The sequence below is a fragment of the Dendrobates tinctorius genome, unplaced genomic scaffold (assembly GCF_039654945.1).
Source record: "Dendrobates tinctorius isolate UK_male_01 unplaced genomic scaffold, ASM3965494v1 ptg000054l, whole genome shotgun sequence".
NCBI classification, from domain to species: domain Eukaryota; kingdom Metazoa; phylum Chordata; class Amphibia; order Anura; family Dendrobatidae; genus Dendrobates; species Dendrobates tinctorius.
In genome coordinates this window covers 8169899-8189054 of record NW_027361722.1, presented here as the reverse complement: position 1 = coordinate 8189054, position 19156 = coordinate 8169899, and the positions used below count along the sequence as shown (strand labels likewise).

The 19156-nt window shown below is 41.5% G+C and overlaps 1 protein-coding gene across 2 annotated transcripts in view; it reads left to right on the top strand.

Annotated features, from left to right (window-relative positions):
• Window positions 1-19156, top strand: part of LSAMP (limbic system associated membrane protein) — a 1037990-nt gene that overhangs the window by 34587 nt on the left and 984247 nt on the right. The window lies entirely within an intron of this gene.

Here is a 19156-nt window from a genome sequence, read left to right as displayed (position 1 = left end):
GGGCACCACATTTTAAAAAAGACATCAACAAACTGGAGCAAGTTCAGAAAAGAGCGACCAGAATGGTGACCGGTCTGCAAACCCTGTCTTATGAGGAAAGGTTGCAGGGTTTGGGAATGTTTAGTTTGCAAAAGAGAAGACTGAGAGGAGACTTAATAGCTGTCTACAAATATCTAAAGGGCTGTCACATTGTAGAAGGATCAACTTTATTCTCATTTGCACAAGGAAAGACTAGAAGCAATGGGATAAAACTGAATGGGAGGAGACACAGATTAGATATCAGAAAAAACTTTTTGACAGTTAGAGTGATCAATGAGTGGATCAGGCTGCCACGAGAAGTGGTGAGTTCTCCTTCAATAGAAGTCTTCAAACAGAGGTTGGACAGACATCTGTCTGGGATGATTTAGCGAATCCTGCTTTGAGCAGGGGGTTGGACCAGATGGCCCAGGAGGTCCCTTCCAACTCTACGATTCTATGATTCTAAGATCCTGTCTGCAGCCACCACTAGGGGGAGCTCCCTGTATACAGAAATACATAAGATCCTGTCTGCAGCCACCACTAGGGGGAGCTCCCTGTATGCAGAGATGCATGATAACATTCTGGCTACAGCCACCACTAGGGGGAGCTCCCTGTATACAGAGAAACATGATAAGATCCTGTCTGCAGTCACCACTAGGGGGAGCTCCCTGTATAATTTTTCAAATTTCTATATTCCCCACAGGAATCTCTCCCTGGGGAAATTGTGGAGCTCTGCATCAGAGAAATGGCGCTCTAAACACTATAAAATAAATTTTGTATGGTAATAGTACATACGGACATTTGTACCACAGAGGCCCAGGCTTTGTGACAGACGGCCCCTGCAGACATGTGACTCACATTTTCATGTGGATAGATTGCATCACAGAAGTCTTGTACAATCGGGCGTGTGACACCACTGACATCACACTGCTAAATATTGAGCTGTACATTATTGCATATTTTGATGTCATGTTTCTGGATAGAATTTATTGTCTGTGATTTTATTCCTTCTCACATGTGTTGAATGGAGATGGAGCCTGAAGCTGAAGCTCAATCATTTTTCCTTCCTGGCATCTTGAATCACTTACTAGACTGAGGAGCACAGCATGGAATCTACCGGGTCTATGGGGAAATTAGCAATCTACATAATGCATAAAGCGAGCGAGCAGCCACTAATGACAAGTGCATATGTTCTGTATATTCATGGGTCGATTAAAACAATAGGGGGGTGATTTATTAAAGTGATACAAATTGTAGTGCACTGATAATAGATGAGGTGACATGACGACTACTCAACCTGAACATCAAGAGAAGACATCAGGCAGGTAGATGGTTCACAGACTCCATCATTTCACAAATTTTCAAGTTCATAGAACACAAAGTGACAGTCAATTAACCAATTTGTGCTAAAACCAAGAAATTTAAATTCCTGGAATTTAGCCCTCCATTCAACAGTATTATAGTAGTTATATTCTAGTACATAGGAGCAGTATTATAGTAGTTATATTCTTGTACATAGGGGCAGTATTATAGTAGTTATATTCTTGTATATAGGAGCAGTATTATAGTAGTTATATTCTTGTACATAGGGGCAGTATTATAGTAGTTATATTCTAGTACATAGGGGCAGTATTATAGTAGTTATATTCTTGTATATAGAAGCAGTATTATAGTAGTTATATTCTTGTATATAGGGAGCAGTATTATAACAGTTATATTTTTATACATGGTAGGCGGTGTGTCACGGGGTCCTTCTCTGGTATCACACAATCAACAGAGCAAGCGAAGAGTGAACAATTCCAAGACCTTTATTCAGGCAAAAATACGAAAAGGTCCATATTCAGTCCACCACACAAAGGATAAGATAGTCCAGAATAAGAATGCAGTCCAGTATCAGGATAAAATGTCCAGGGAAACGAGATTCCAAAACTTTAGCACCAGAGGATAAAATGGGTCCTTCTCTCTCTGAAGTGCTGTCTGTACACACTCCTGTCCACACCGGAACTGACTTGTCCAGCTGCTGTTCTCCCCCCACCCCCTTCCTTGTCCAGGGGTAGTCAAACAAGTTGGGGCAGTTTCCAAGCCTCCCAGAGGAGAACAAAGGGCCTTAGGGATTAATGCACTACAGGGGGTCATCAAGAGACAGATGCAGTGAGGCTGTAGAGTTACAATGTAATAAAAACACTATGAAAATAACTGATATTCTTGTACTGTATATATGGGCAGTATTATAGTAGTTATATTCTTGTACATAGGGGACAGTATTAAAGTAGTTATATTATTGTACATAGGGGGCAGTATTATAGTAGTTATATTCTTGTACATAGGGGCAGTATTATAGTAGTTATATTCTTGTACATAGGAGCAGTATTATAGTAGTTATATTCTTGTACATAGGAGCAGTATTATAGTAGTTATATTCTTGTACATAAGGGACAGTATTATAGTAGTTATATTCTTGTACATAGGGGCAGTATTATAGTAGTTATATTCTTGTACATAGGGGACAATATTATAGTAGTTATATTCTTGTACATAGGGGCAGTATTATAGTAGTTATATTCTTGTACATAGGGGACAGTATTAAAGTAGTTATATTCTTGTACATAGGGGGCAGTATTATAGTAGTTATATTCTTGTACATAGGGACAGTATTATAGTAGTTATATTCTTGTACATAGGGGCAGTATTATAGTAGTTATATTCTTGTACATAGGGGACAGTATTATAGTAGTTATATTCTTGTACATAGGGGACAGTATTATAGTAGTTATATTCTTGTACATAGGGGACTGTTATGATTGAGTCACCGTAGGAGGCAAAACAGAAAAGCTAGCTAAGTCCAGAAAACCAGAGAAGTTGGCAGCTATCGGATTGCAGACCCCTGAACTTATCAACACAACTAGCAGTAGCCGTGGGGGGTTCCTACGATGCCCTAGACCCCTCGATCACAGCCGGAGATATAAATAGGTCTAAAGAAAGAAAGGGGAAATCTAAACTGCCCCAGAGCAGACCCCAAAGCAATAGGCAGCCCCCCACAAATAATGACGGTGAAGCAAGATGAAAACACAAACACAGACAGAAAGATAGGCTGAGCAAAGACGGGGCCCAAACTAACTTTATAGAAAAGGACAGAAAGACTGCTGTCTGCAATCCGTGAAAAACCCTAAGAAAATAAGAGCCAACAGACTGACAGTGAAAAATGCCCTGAAGACGCTAGGCTTCAAAAAGCTATGTCAGTACTCAGGCATATAATGAAGACAGAGCTACAGGCAAAAGGAGATTCAGCTCACCCCAGCAGGGAATGGCAGAATCCAGAAAAGAAAGGAAAACAAAAACTAAACACAAATGCAACAGGCAAAGCAAAAAACTTAGCTTTAAGAGAGCAGGAATCAGACTGGTGTCCTAGGAGTCCACAGAGAAATCACCCGCAGGGCAGAATGGGCGAGGCAGCCTTATATCCAGTCTGTGACTCCACTCAGCCAGTCATCATCATTAGTCTCAGGTGTCTGATAATCAGGCTCACTACCTTTCCTTACCAGAAGAGGGAGTTCCCCGGGCCTCAGTGATGAAGGGGAAAATGAACTCACAACAGGGGACAGTATTAAAGTAGTTATATTCTTGTACATAGGGGCAGTATTATAGTAGTTATATTCTTGTACATAGGGGACAGTATTAAAGTAGTTATATTCTTGTACATAGGGGCAGTATTATAGTAATTATATTCTTGTACATAGGGGCAGTATTATAGTAGCTATATTTTTATACATAGGAGCAGTATTATAGTACTTATATTCTTGTACATAGGGGCAGTATTATAGTAGTTATATTCTTGTACATAGGGGGCAGTATTATAGTAGTTATATTCTTGTACATAAGGGCAGTATTATAGTAGTTATATTCTTGTACATAGGGGACAGTATTATAGTAGTTATATTCTTGTATATAGGGGGCAGTATTATAGTAGTTATATTCCTGTACATAGGAGCAGTATTATAGTAGTTATATTCTTGTATATAGGGGGCAGTATTATAGTAGCTATATTCTTGTACATAGGAGTAGTATTATAGTAGTTATATTCTTGTACATAGGGGACAGTATTATAGTAGTTATATTCTTGTATATAGGGGGCAGTATTATTGTAGCTATATTATACATAGGAGCAGTATTATAGTAGTTATATTGTAGTACATAGGGGTCAGTATTATAGTAGTTATATTCTTGTACATAGGGAGCAGTATTATAGTATTTATATTCTTGTACATAGGGGCAGTATTATAGTAGATATATTCTTGTACATAGGGGCAGTATTATAGTAGTTATATTCTTGTACATAGGGGGGCAGTATTATAGTAGTTATATTCTAGTACATAGGGGCAGTATTATAGTAGATATATTCTTGTACATAGGGGCAGTATTATAGTAGTCATATTCTTGTACATAGGGGGCAGTATTATAGTAGTTATATTCTTGTACATAGGGGACAGTATTATAGTAGTTATATTCTTGTACATAGGGGCAGTATTATAGTAGTTATATTCTTGTATATAGGGGCAGTATTGTGGTAGCTATAATCTTATACATTGGAGCAGTATTATAGTGGTTATATTGTAGTACATAGGGGACAGTATTATAGTAGTTATATTCTTGTACATAGGGAGCAGTATTATAGTATTTATATTCTTGTACATAGGAGCAGTATTATAGTAGTTATATTCTTGTACATAGGGGCAGTATTATAGTAATTATATTCTTGTACATAGGAGCAGTATTATAGTAGTTATATTCTTGTACATAGGAGCAGTATTATAGTAGTTATATTCTTATACATAGGAGCAGTATTATAGTAGTTATATTCTAGTACATAGGGGGCAGTATTATAGTAGTTATATTCTTGTACATAGGGACAGTATTATAGTAGTTATATTCTTGTACATAGGGGGCAGTATTATAGTAGTTATATTCTTGTACATAGGGGGCAGTATTATAGTAGTTATGTTCTAGTACATAGGGGGCAGTATTATAGTAGTTATATTCTTGTACATAGGGGCAGTATTATAGTAATTATATTGTACATAGGAGCAGTATTATAGTAGTTATATTCTAGTACATAGGGGGCAGTATTATAGTAGTTATATTCTTGTATATAGGGGGCAGTATTATAGTAGTTATATTCTTGTATATAGGGGGCAGTATTATAGTAGTTATATTCTTGTACATAGGAGCAGTATTATAGCATATATTAGAGAGGGTTTCTCAGTGTGTGAAATTTATGACAGGCAGCCCTGGTCTCCTGGTCTAACATCCAGCATGAAACCGTGTGGGTTGAAGGACGGTACAGCTGAGTTTAACTGTATCACATTACAAACCCTTCTGAAACATGGGTCATGTGTGTCAAACTCCCAGCACTTTCTCCTCATGCAGGTGGTTAGACCAGGAGACCAGGACTGTATCATTAGGTCTCACTCACTGAGAATTAAATAAAAAACAACCACTTGAATTAAAAAAAAGTTAAGTCATTAGGTGTCAAATATTTTGATTGATAGACATCTCAGCAAAAGAGAGGCAAAATAAAAAGTTAATTGTGAAATTTAAAATGTAATTTCTGCAATTTTCCGGCGCAGTCTTGCCTGAATCAAGGTTACTTTTCATAGGTCTGTACACAGTTTTTTTTAGTTATCAGGTGACAACAATGAGCACAAGAGAAAGCTCCATCCATTCAAGAAAAAAAATGTATCAGTCTTCACTGAAGATGATTGAGATTATCACGATATTCTAAATATTTTGTAAAAAAAAAAAAGTGTAAAAGCTTACAGAACGATAGTTGTGGTGTTTACAGCGGGGCCTCTGCTTTCATCTGTCACATCAGAATCTTTTGATCTGATGCTTTTAATTCAACAATCGACCCTGACACATTGTTACAGAATCATTCAGAAAGCAGCAGTGAGGGACTCATCAAATATTCATTATAACGAGCTTGTTTTGGAATTTTCTTATGTACGTTTAAATAAACAAGAAAATCCATTTCAGCAGCAGAATCAGAATTTATTTGTCACCGGTGAGAGGGAAGTGTGAGCGACCCTGAAAAGCGACACGTGATACTTATCCTGTCAGTATACCGCAAAGCGCAGTTCTGAGGTTTTTTTTATATTTTAGAAGATTCACCTGATTTATATTATTATCCAGCACCTCAATACTACACAAACACAACGAAAAGTCACTCACATTTTTTCTACAGGAAAATTTACAATCCATAGCTATATTCATATATACAGTTGTGGCCAAAAGTATTGACACCCCTGCAATTCTGTCAGATAATACTCAGTTTCTTCCTGAAAATGATTGCAATCACAAATTCTTTGGTATTATTATCTTCATTTAATTTGTCTTAAATGAAAAAACACAAAAGAGAATGAAGCAAAAAGCAAAACATTGATCATTTCACACAAAACTCCAAAAATGGGCCAGACAAAAGTATTGGCACCCTCAGCCTAATACTTGGTTGCACAACCTTTAGCCAAAATAACTGCGACCAACCGCTTCCGGTAACCATCAGTGAGTTTCTTACAATGCTCTGCTGGAATTTTAGACCATTCTTCTTTGGCAAACTGCTCCAGGTCCCTGATATTTGAAGGGTGCCTTCTCCAAACTGCCATTTTTAGATCTCTCCACAGGTGCTCTATGGGATTCAGGTCTGGACTCATTGCTGGCCACCTTAGAAGTCTCCAGTGCTTTCTCTCAAACCATTTTCTAGTGCTTTTTGAAGTGTGTTTTGGGTCATTGTCCTGCTGGAAGACCCATGACCTCTGAGGGAGACCCAGCTTTCTCACACAGGGCGCTACATGATGCTGCAAAATTTGTTGGTAGTCTTCAGACTTGATAATGCCATGCACACGGTCAAGCAGTCCAGTGCCAGAGGCAGCAAAGCAACCCCAAAACATCAGGGAACCTCCGCCATGTTTGACTGTAGGGACCGTGTTCTTTTCTTTGAATGCCTCTTTTTTTCTCCTGTAAACGCTATGTTGATGCCTTTGCCCAAAAAGCTCTACTTTTGTCTCATCTGACCAGAGAACATTCTTCCAAAACGTTTTAGGCTTTTTCAGGTAAGTTTTGGCAAACTCCAGCCTGGCTTTTTTATGTCTCGGGGTAAGAAGTGGGGTCTTCCTGGGTCTCCTACCATACAGTCCCTTTTCATTCAGACGCCGACGGATAGTACGGGTTGACACTGTTGTACCCTCGGACTGCAGGGCAGCTTGAACTTGTTTGGATGTTAGTCGAGGTTCTTTATCCAACATCCGCACAATCTTGCGTTGAAATCTCTTGTCAATTTTTCTTTTCCGTCCACATCTAGGGAGGTTAGCCACAGTGCCATGGGCTTTACACTTCTTGATGACACTGCGCACGGTAGACACAGGAACATTCAGGTCTTTGGAGATGGACTTGTAGCCTTGAGATTGCTCATGCTTCCTCACAATTTGGTTTCTCAAGTCCTCAGACAGTTCTTTGGTCTTCTTTCTTTTCTCCATGCTCAATGTGGTACACACAAGGACACAGGACAGAGGCTGAGTCAACGTTAATCCATGTCAGCTGGCTGCAAGTGTGATTTAGTTATTGCCAACACCTGTTAGGTGCCACAGGTAAGTTACAGGTGCTGTTAATTACACAAATTAGAGAAGCATCACATGATTTTTCGAACAGTGCCAATACTTTTGTCCACCCTCTTTTTTATGTTTGGTGTGGAATTATATCCAGTTTGGCTTTAGGACAATTCTTTTTGTGTTTTTTTTCATTTAAGGCCTGTTTCACACTTCCGTTTTTGACCATCAGTCAAAATCCGCCATTTTTTTAAAAAAAAAACGGATCCGCCATTTTTTTGGGCGGATCCGTTTTCCCCATTGAGTTGCATTACCGGCGGATCTTGATGGATGGCCATCCGTTGGATCCGGTTTTTTGCGGATCCGCCAAATTTTTTGCGTCCGCCGACATGCCTGGATGGACCATGCAACTTATTTTTTGCTGCAGGATCCGCATTTTACAGTGCGCATGCCCAGAGGAAGGAAGTCAGCCGGAAATTTAACCCTGAAATCCTTTCTGACGGACGGAAAAATCTCTCTCTCTCTCTCCTCCCCGGGCTGCGGTTCCTTAAAAATTCTTAATTCATCGGATCCTTCAAAAAAACGGTCCGGTGGCATCCGTTCACATCAGTTACCAACGGATCCGCTTTCCGCCATTTTGGCGTATTTTAACTGACACAAAAAAACTCAAGTGTGAAACAGGCCTAAGACAAATTAAATGAAGATAATAATACCAAAGAATTTGTGTTTGCAATCATTTTCAGGAAGAAACTGAGCATTATCTGACAGAATTGCAGGGGTGTCAGTACTTTTGGCCACAACTGTAGGAGCAGTATTATAGTAGTTATATTCTTGTACATAGGAGCAGTATTATAGTAGTTATATTCTTGTACATGGGGGCAGTATTATAGTAGTTATATTCTTGTACATAGGAGCAGTATTATAGTAGTTATATTCTTGTATATAGGGGCAGTATTATAGTAGTTTTATTCTTGTACATGGGGGCAGTATTATAGTAGTTATATTCTTGTACATAGGAGCAGTATTATAGTAGTTATATTCTTGTATATAGGGGCAGTATTATAGTAGTTTTATTCTTGTACATGGGGGCAGTATTATAGTAGTTATATTCTTGTATATAGGAGCAGTATTATAGTAGTTATATTTTTGTACATGGGGGCAGTATTATAGTAGTTATATTCTTGTAAGTAGGGGCAGTATTATAGTAGTTATATTCTTGTATATAGGAGCAGTATTATAGTAGTTATATTCTTGTACATAGGAGCAGTATTATAGTAGTTATATTCTTGTATATAGGGGCAGTATTATAGTAGTTTTATTCTTGTACATGGGGGCAGTATTATAGTAGTTATATTCTTGTATATAGGGGCAGTATTATAGTAGTTATATTCTTGTATATAGGGGCAGTATTATAGTAGTTGTATTCTTGTATATAGGGGCAGTATTATAGTAGTTATATTCTTGTATATAGGGGCAGTATTATAGTAGTTATATTCTTGTACATAGGAGCAGTATTATAGTAGTTATATTCTTGTATATAGGGGCAGTATTATAGTAGTTTTATTCTTGTACATGGGGGCAGTATTATAGTAGTTATATTCTTGTATATAGGGGCAGTATTATAGTAGTTATATTCTTGTATATAGGGGCAGTATTATAGTAGTTGTATTCTTGTATATAGGGGCAGTATTATAGTAGTTATATTCTTGTATATAGGGGCAGTATTATAGTAGTTGTATTCTTGTATATAGGGGCAGTATTATAGTAGTTATATTCTTGTATATAGGGGCAGTATTATAGTAGTTATATTCTTGTATATAGGGGCAGTATTATAGTAGTTGTATTCTTGTATATAGGGGCAGTATTATAGTAGTTGTATTCTTGTATATAGGGGCAGTATTATAGTAGTTGTATTCTTGTATATAGGGGCAGTATTATAGTAGTTATATTCTTGTATATAGGGGCAGTATTATAGTAGTTATATTCTTGTATATAGGGGCAGTATTATAGTAGTTATATTCTTGTATATAGGGGCAGTATTATAGTAGTTATATTCTTGTATATAGGGGCAGTATTATAGTAGTTATATTCTTGTATATAGGGGCAGTATTATAGTAGTTATATTCTTGTATATAGGGGCAGTATTATAGTAGTTGTATTCTTGTACATAGGGGCAGTATTATAGTAGTTATATTCCTGTGTATAGGAGCAGTATTATAGTAGTTATATTCTTGTACATAGGGGGCAGCATTATAGTAGTTATATTCTTGTACATAGGGGCAGTATTATAGTAGTTATATTCTTGTACATAGGGGCAGTATTATAGTAGTTATATTCCTGTGTATAGGAGCAGTATTATAGTAGTTATATTCTTGTACATAGGGGGCAGCATTATAGTAGTTATATTCTTGTACATAGGGGCAGTATTATAGTAGCTATATTCTTGTACATAGGAGCAGTATTATAGTAGTTATATTCTTGTACATAGGGGGCAGTATTATAGTAGTTATATTCTTGTACATAGGAGCAGTATTATAGTAGTTATATTCTTGTACATAGGGGCAGTATTATAGTAGTTATATTATTGTACATAGGGGCAGTATTATAGTAGTTATATTCCTGTGTATAGGAGCAGTATTATAGTAGTTATATTCTTGTACATAGGGGGCAGCATTATAGTAGTTATATTCTTGTACATAGGGGCAGTATTATAGTAGTTATATTCTTGTACATAGGGGCAGTATTATAGTAGTTATATTCTTGTACATAGGGGCAGTATTATAGTAGTTATATTCTGGTACATAGGGGCAGTATTATAGTAGTTATATTCTTGTACATAGGAGCAGTATTATAGTAGTTATATATCTGCGCATGTATGTATTATAATATATTTTTCTTTATCGTTTACATATGGAACAATATTTTATTATTTTATTTGATTTTGCTTTGCTTAGAATTTTTTTATTAAGTTTCATAGGAAAGTTGAAATATTTTTATCAGATGATTGTAGAAATCTTCATGTTCCTTATTAATTCTAGTAATACATTGAAATCAGGATGTGATGTTTCTAAACTTTTCCTAGTGCTCACAAACACAGACCACAACTTGAAAACTCTTGTAGGAATTCATTCTCCGTCATAAGAGGGAATGTCGCGTCTCTCCCGGTGGATTTGGAGGACTTGCCTTCCTAATTTACTAATAAGCATCTAAATGACTTATTTGCAGCCACCAGACCGGCGCGCAGCATATGTTGCGACTCCGTAGTATAGAGATATACTTCTGTCACTTGAAGCCTCTGAATTATGGGAACAGATTTGCTTAACAATCCTAGCATTTCAGAGCAGCAGTTTTCTAAAAACGCCCCAAGGACCGTTCTCCTGGATCAGCCAAGTTGTGCGCAGCATGTTCTGAATCCTCCTGTAGCCTGCGGGAGAGGGGGTGTCGATATATTGTGTTCCTGAAGCAGTGTATACCACCTGCGGGGACAACTTACCCTGCGCTTTCTGGGGAGGGCTGGAAACTTTCAGGAGTTTTGGTTTGAACAATGAAACACAATAAAAGTATTATTCTGAATGATTCTTAGATTATAGAAGTGATTCTTGATGTAGCAGAGCTGTGTTTGTCAATGGCTTCTGGCAGCAGTACACACCGGTACACAGTTCTTGTGGTCAAAATAGGATAATGTTTATTTTCTTGCCTAAACTTTCAAAACCAAAATAAAGATCTTTTCTTCAGTCACAATCTTCAAAACAAAGCAAATCGTACTTTCTAAGGGCCGACACAGTCAGATGGCAGTCAGGTAGATAGTTTCCACTCACCTGACCTATAACAAGACCTGCTGAGATACAGTCTATCCAACGTTATCGGTCTTTCCACCTCCCACACACAGACAACACTGAATAGTCCTATTAAAACCTCAAATGGAGGTATTGGAGCGGCCAGTCCCACCAAGCTCTTCTGGTCGTTCATAAAACTTGGACCCAAAAATTTAGGCCCATACTTGGAGTATAAAATAACTTTGATGTCATAATTATACAGCGAGACAAACTCTTCTAGACACAAATTGTGCCTTAGTAACAAACTCAGCTCTGCTGCATCTGAACTTTACTATATTAACATATGTGTAGGAGAAGAAACACAACCTCTCCCAATAGACTAGACATGAATTCTACTCATACAGAGTGGAAAACTTATACAGGCACAAATTGTGTACAGTAATAATCTCGGCTCTGCTGCATTTTATCACCGCTTTATTAAGATATGTAGAGAGTAAACCCAACCTCTTCCAGCAGCTGCAGCTAGGATAGGAGATTATGGACCTATAACCACTTGAAAATTGATGAAGCAGAGCCGAATATGTCACCTAGTTTTCTTTCCAACTTGTGTGTGTATCAGGTATACAGATATAAGAATGTTTCAATGTTAAGTGAAAAAGAAGAAAATTGCAGCACTCATCAACAGAGCTGAAAAACTGTGCGTCTTTATTTCACATGAATTCCATCAACAGATATGTGGACATGCAGGACGTTTGAGGAATGCTAGGGGAGGGAGGTGCCGTACAACGGCCATTTCCTCAAACATCCTGCATGTCAGCATATCTATTGATGGAATTCATGTGAAATAAAGATGCACAGTGTCACGGGGTCCTTCTCTGGTATCACACAATCAACAGAGCAAGCGAAGAGTGAACAATTCCAAGACCTTTATTCAAGCAAAAATACGAAAAGGTCCATATTCAGTCCACCACACAAAGGATAAGATAGTCCAGAATAAGAATGCAGTCCAGTATCAGGATAAAATGTCCAGGGAAACGAGATTCCAAACCTCTAGCACCAGAGGATAAAATGGGTCCTTCTCTCTCTGAAGTGATGTGTGTTCACGATCCTGTCCACACCGGAACTGACTTGTCCAGCTGCTGTTCTTCCCCCCACCCCCTTCCTTGTCCAGGGGTAGTCAAACGAGTTGGGGGCGGTTTCCAGGCCTCCCCGAGGAGAACAAAGGGCCTTAGGGATTAATGCACTACAGGGGGTCATCCAGAGACAGATACAGTGAGGCTGTAGACTTACAATGTAATAAGAAAAACACTATGAAAATAACTGGAATTGTTAATAATAGGAATATACAAAAAATGTTATCCACATAACATATCACACCATCACAACCTCTCCCCCCCGTAATAAGTGAGCACGCCATGAGGTCTACACAGACCTCTGGCCTGCTCACTTTAGTCCACATTGCTCAGTTATTTATAGTTCCTCGTACAGTGGCAGGGGTAGGTCGGCCTGGGGAGCCTATGGTTCTTCTTGTCGAGACAGTCCATCGGCGTTCTGGTGTTGGCTTCCCCGCTTGTATTGGATGGAGAAGCTGTAGGGTTGTAAGGACAAGCTCCACCGCAGCAATCTTCCATTGTCCCCTGATACGCGATTCAGCCATGTGAGGGGGTTGTGGTCTGTAACAATTGTAAAGTCTCTGCCGTACAAGTAGGGCTGCAATTTTTTTAGCGCCCATACGATGGCAAGGCACTCCTTTTCAATAGTGGCATAGGTAACTTCCCGATCCAGTAGTTTCCGACTGGCAAAAGCAACAGGATGTTCTTCTCCGGCGGCGTTCACTTGGCTAAGTACTGCCCCAATCCCAAAGGTGGATGCATCTGTCTGCACGAGGAACCTGCGTTTATAATCCGGGGCAGCCAAGACAGGAGCAGTGACGAGGGCAGTCTTTAACGCTGAAAAGGCATCCTCGCATGCCGTCGTCCACGTCACATTCCTAGGCATGTTCTTGCGGGTCAGGTCGGTTAGGGGCTTAGCCAAGGTGCTGAAGTTAGAAACAAATTTACGATAGTAACCAGCAGTTCCTAAAAATGCAAGTACCTGCTTTTTAGTCTGGGGTCTACACCAGTTGCTAATGGCTTCCACCTTGGCAGGCTCAGGCCTTAGTGTCCTACCCCCTACTCTATGCCCGAGGTACTGCACCTCAGCCATCCCTACTTGGCACTTATCAGGGCAAATGGTCAGTCCTGCAGTAAGGATACAGTCCAGCACTATGCCCAAGTGTTTAAGATGTTGCTCCCAGGTTGTGCTAAAAATGGCAATGTCATCTAAGTAAGCACAGGCAAAGTCCTGACATTGTTGTAACAGTCGATCCACCAGTCTCTGGAAAGTAGTCGGGGCAGTTTTCATCCCAACGGGCATTCCCAGGAACTCATAAAGCCCAAATGGAGCAATGAAGGCTGAGCGCTCCCGAGCATCATCCGTTAGGGGTATCTGCCAGTACCCCTTGCTCAAGTCTAACGTGGTCACAAACTGGGCACTGGCCAGACGATCCAATAGATCATCAATCCTGGGCATGGGATAAGCATCACTCTTGATGGCATCATTTAGTCATCTGTAATCAACGCAGAATCGTGTTGTACCATCCTTCTTGGGGACCAGGACGACAGGAGAGGCCCAAGAACTGTGAGATGGCTGAATAACTCCGAGTCGTTTCATCTCGTCCAGTTCGTTCTCTATCATGCCTTGAACAGCCTCTGGAACCCGGTAGGCAGCCTGCTGGATGGGGCGTTGTCCGGGGATTTCCACATGGTGGCTGGTGAGAGTAGTCTTCCACGGCTTTGAGGAGAAAGCAGCAGCCTTCGGCCTTAGTACGGCGACAATATCGTCCTTTTGTGTATCCAATAAATGGGAGCCCAGGGGCACTTGTTCCAGTGATCCTCCCGCTTGGGCAACCTGGAGGAGATCTGGGAGATACTCGTCGTCGGCGGTATCACTAGGGGGGTGGCAGACAGCTAGAACAGGCAGAGATCGGTCGTGGTAGTCTTTCAGCATGTTAATGTGGACGGTTTTCTGTCGTCGACCACTAGAGTCCAGGGCAATAACATAGTTAGTGTCATTAATTTTCTTGACAGCCTGATAAGGGCCTTCCCACACTGCTTGAAGCTTGTTGGCAGGGGAAGCAGAAATCATGAGCACTTGCTGTCCTTCCATAAATTCCCGGTTCCTGGCATTACGGTCATACCAGGTTTTTTGTCTGGACTGGGCCATTCGCTGATGTTCTTTAGCGAAGGTAGCTAGCTGGGCGAGACGGTCTCTGAGCTCTAGAACACAGGGAACGATGGGCATTCCGGCATCTGAGATGTCTCCCTCCAAATGTTCTTTCAGAAGAGTGAGAGGCCCACGGACCTTCCGGCTAAACAGTAGTTCGAAGGGAGAGAACCCTGTGGACTCTTGGGGAACCTCCCGATAGGCGAAGAGGAGATGTGGCAGGTACTTTTCCCAGTCTTTTTCAACGTCAACAAAAGCCCTCAGCATATTTTTTAGGGTTCCATTAAAGCGTTCACATAGTCCGTTGGTCTGCGGGTGGTATGGGGTGGTGCGAATGGCTCGAACACCACAGGTATGCCACAGGGACTGGACCAGATCTGACATGAACTGAGTGCCTTGATCCGACAATATTTCACTAGGAATCCCTACCCGGGTAAAGATGGTAACAAGGGCCTCGGCTACCTTTACTGCTGTAATACTGGACAGGGCCACAGCTTCAGGATACCTAGTGGCATAGTCCACCACGGTCAGGATATATTTTTTCCCCGACCTGCTGGGGTGGGCCAGAGGACCTATGATGTCGACAGCTACACGTTGAAATGGTTCTTCAATTATGGGCAGGGATTGCAGGGGTTCTTTATGTCGAGCTCCTGGATGCCGCATTCGCTGGCACACATCGCAGGTGCGGCAATAATGGGCTACCGACTGCGGGACGCCCGGCCAGTAAAAACTTTGGGTGAGTCTCTTTTCAGTCCTTTTTCTCCCTTGATGCCCAGCCAAGGTGATGTCATGGGCCAGTTGAAGTAGCTGTGCCCTGTACTTCTGAGGGACAATGAGTTGCCTGGTCGTTGCGTCAGGGTTGCCCTGGTCACTGCCCTTTGTTACACGATAATACAGTCCGTTTTCTCGAGTGAAGCCATCCCCATTATCTCCCATGTGCCCAGTTTCTGCCTTTCGCCTAAGGGCTGCTAAGGCAGTGTCACCCTCTATTTCTCTCCTAAACTCCTCTCTGTCCCAAGACTCTCCCAATGTAGTAGCAGCGAACGTATTGCTTACCGACTCTGATGTGGTTCGTGGTGGTTGCTCCCCGGTGAGGTCCGGATGACGTAGTGCTTGAAGGGCCTGTAGTCGGGTGACTGCTCCCACAAATTGGCACTGTAACTCCCCAATGTCGTTCCCAAGGCGGATATCTGCAGGAAGTCCTCCCATAATTCCAATGCAATACAGTTTTTCACCACAACCATAATCCAAACGCACACAAGCTCGCTGTATATATTTGCGGGCACCCCCTGCCAGGACAATGGGAATTCCCGGACCCTGGTAAATTGCCTCGGGTCGAACCACACGGGGGTCTGCGATAGTCAAGAATGCCCCCGTGTCTCTAAATCCTGACACTTTGTATGCATCAATAAAGACATCCTGCAGGTGGCATTGCCGTTGCTCTGAGTAGCTAAAGGACAGAGGCCGGAGTCCATACACTCCAGGAGGGGTATCTATGGTGCCGTGGTCGGTGGTCCACTCTGGTGGGGGTGGTGGTAGCTCTTCCTCAGGTGTGGTGGAATGTACAAGATGCACTGGACGAGGTGGGGCTGTTTGGGTCTCCCTCCGAATCCTGGAGGAACAGCCAGACTGCAAATGTCCAGGTTGCCCACACCCATAACACCTCCTCTCTGTGATACCCCCAGGTCGTGGTCGGAACTGTTGGAGCCTAGGATTGTGAGGCGTGATTGTCATCGGCTTGCGACTAGGTGGAAGGGCAGATATAATTGGAGGGGGACAGGGCGCAGGAGCAGGCCGTGGTTCATTGTCCAGAAGCCTCCTCCATTGCGGCCGGATAGTAAGGGCTTCATCGGCCAGGGCTGCAGCTCTATCCACGGTACACGGCATGCGCTCCCGGACCCATTCCCGTACCTCTGCAGGGCACTTGGCAAGAAATTGTTCTATAAGGAACGCCTGTATAACATCTTCCACAGTAAAGGCGTTTTCTGCTTCCAGCCATCTGACATGCCTCGGACATCTTATGTGCATACATCCTAAATGATCCCCCCGTGGTGCATGGGAGGTCTCGGAACTTGGCCCTATATGAGTCAGGGATGATAGCATGGTAATCCAGGATAGTCCGCTTTACAATGTTATAATCCCGATTCCGCAGTGCATCAATGGTTCGGTAAGCCTCCGCCATGCTTCCGTTCAGGAGCCCCACTAACAAACGCATCCAGCTACAGTGGAGCACCTCCATCACAGCACACTGCTGCTCAAAGTCTTTGAAGAACCCCTCCACATCTCCAGAAGCCTCATCAAATTGCTTAAACTCTGTCCGGGTGATCCGTACAGGCTCCCGGATTGTTGGGGTTACACTCCACATTGCGTTACTCCCTTTTTCAAGCTCCATTGCTTCATGTCTCCGCTGTGCCCGGTGGGCAGCCTCCTCGTACTCCTTAGAGACGCCGGGGACCAGAACCGCCATCTCTTCTTCATACCACACCAACCACTGGCTTTTCTGGATGGGGATCCCTGTCTCCAGTGCTCGTCCTTCAGACATCTGGGAGGAGGTGACCGGGCTAGCGCCCACCAGTAGATCGATTAAGGCCTCTTTAGTCAGTCCCTGGTAGTTCAGGCCCAGGTCTCTGGCTCTCTCCTGTAAACTGCATACAGTCCAATTTCTGTACTCACTCTGTGGATGGTTCTCCATTGAGTGACGCTCTGTTGATCCCACTGCTGCCACCAGTTGTCATGGGGTCCTTCTCTGGTATCACACAATCAACAGAGCAAGCGAAGAGTGAACAATTCCAAGACCTTTATTCAGGCAAAAATATGAAAAGGTCCATATTCATTCCACCACACAAAGGATAAGATAGTCCAGAATAAGAATGCAGTCCAGTATCAGGATAAAATGTCCAGGGAAACGATATTCCAAACCTCTAGCACCAGAGGATAAAATGGGTCCTTCTCTCTCTGAAGTGCTGTCTGTTCACGATCCTGTCCACACCAGAACTGACTTGTCCAGCTGCTGTTCTTCCCCCCATCCCCTTCCTTGTCCAGGGGTAGTCAAACAAGTTGGGGGCTGTTTCCAGACCTCCCCAAGGAGAACAAAGGGCCTTAGGGATTAATGCACTACAGGGGGTCATCCAGAGACAGATACAGTGAGGCTGTAGACTTACAATGTAATAAGAAAAACACTATGAAAATAACTTTAATTGTTAAAAATAGGAATATTCAAAAAATGATATCCACATAACATATCACACCATCACACACAGTTTTTCAGCTTTATTGGTGAGTGCTGCATTTTTGTTCTTTTTCATTACACATTGAAACATTCATGTTTTTTCATGCAAGCACCTCCGTTTTTTACCGAATTATATACTTCAGATAAATAGCTCTGTCTGTTAATGTGGTGATTTGCGTGCACTAGTATGCCGTTTATCTGTTTACTCTTTGCTGGGGTCATACAGCTATAAGAGCTGAAACCATCACAACATACATGGCTTTTTCCTGCACTGTTCAGCCACACATTCATCTCTGCTACACCATGTTGGAGCCTCATTATCCCCATTATTACTGTTACTCCCTGTTTTGCACACTGGTGTGTGGTTGTCTCACATAGTGGTTGTCTGCTGTGTAGCCTTTACTATTACTATGTGTCATATTGTTACATTCTGTGTATGAGATATAATTGTAGCTGATTACTGTACATTGTCTGAACTGCGCCATTACATCAGGTTTATGTTCTGTATAATAGCTGGCTGATTGTCTATTGTGCCCTGCATTGTGTACAGGATTTCTATGCAACTGGGTTGTGTTCTAGATTGTGTAGGAATGATCTAAATATCTAGGATTTATCTATAATTTCATCTTTGCTAACCCAGAGAAAACCTTCTATTCCACCTCCCTTTGTACAGTGCTGTATATTCTGGATATTAGACTTATATGAATGTAGTTTTTATTGCAGTATGTATTATAGATCTCGGCATTGTCTCCTGCACATCTATGCGCGGTTCTATTCTTTTCTCATATTCAATATCTGAAATGTTGAATTGAAGGGATTTTCTTGACTTGTATTTACCAGGAACAATTGTGTCTTTTTTATAGATCCATATGGTATAGAATTGTACCTCTTATATTCTATAACTATAGTATGCATTGTGTTACATACTATTCTGTATTCTGCACCGAGTGTCCTATACGTGTGCACAGCAGACTATGCGTAGTAGTATACAGTCAGGGCCAAAAGTATTTGCACCTTTGAAATTGTTCCAGAAAATGAAGTATTTCTCCCAGAAAATTATTACAGTTCCCCATGTTTTGTTCTACACATGTTTATTTCCTTCGTGTTTTGTGACAACACAAAAAAGAGTAAAAAAGGCAAATAGGATATAATTTGTCACCCAAAATCCTTTAGTGATCTTCAAATTTCATGTTGCCTTGCACACAGTCAAGGAACTAGGGCCAAAGGCAGCAAAACAGCCCAAACAAATCTCTGAACCTCCATCATGTGTGACT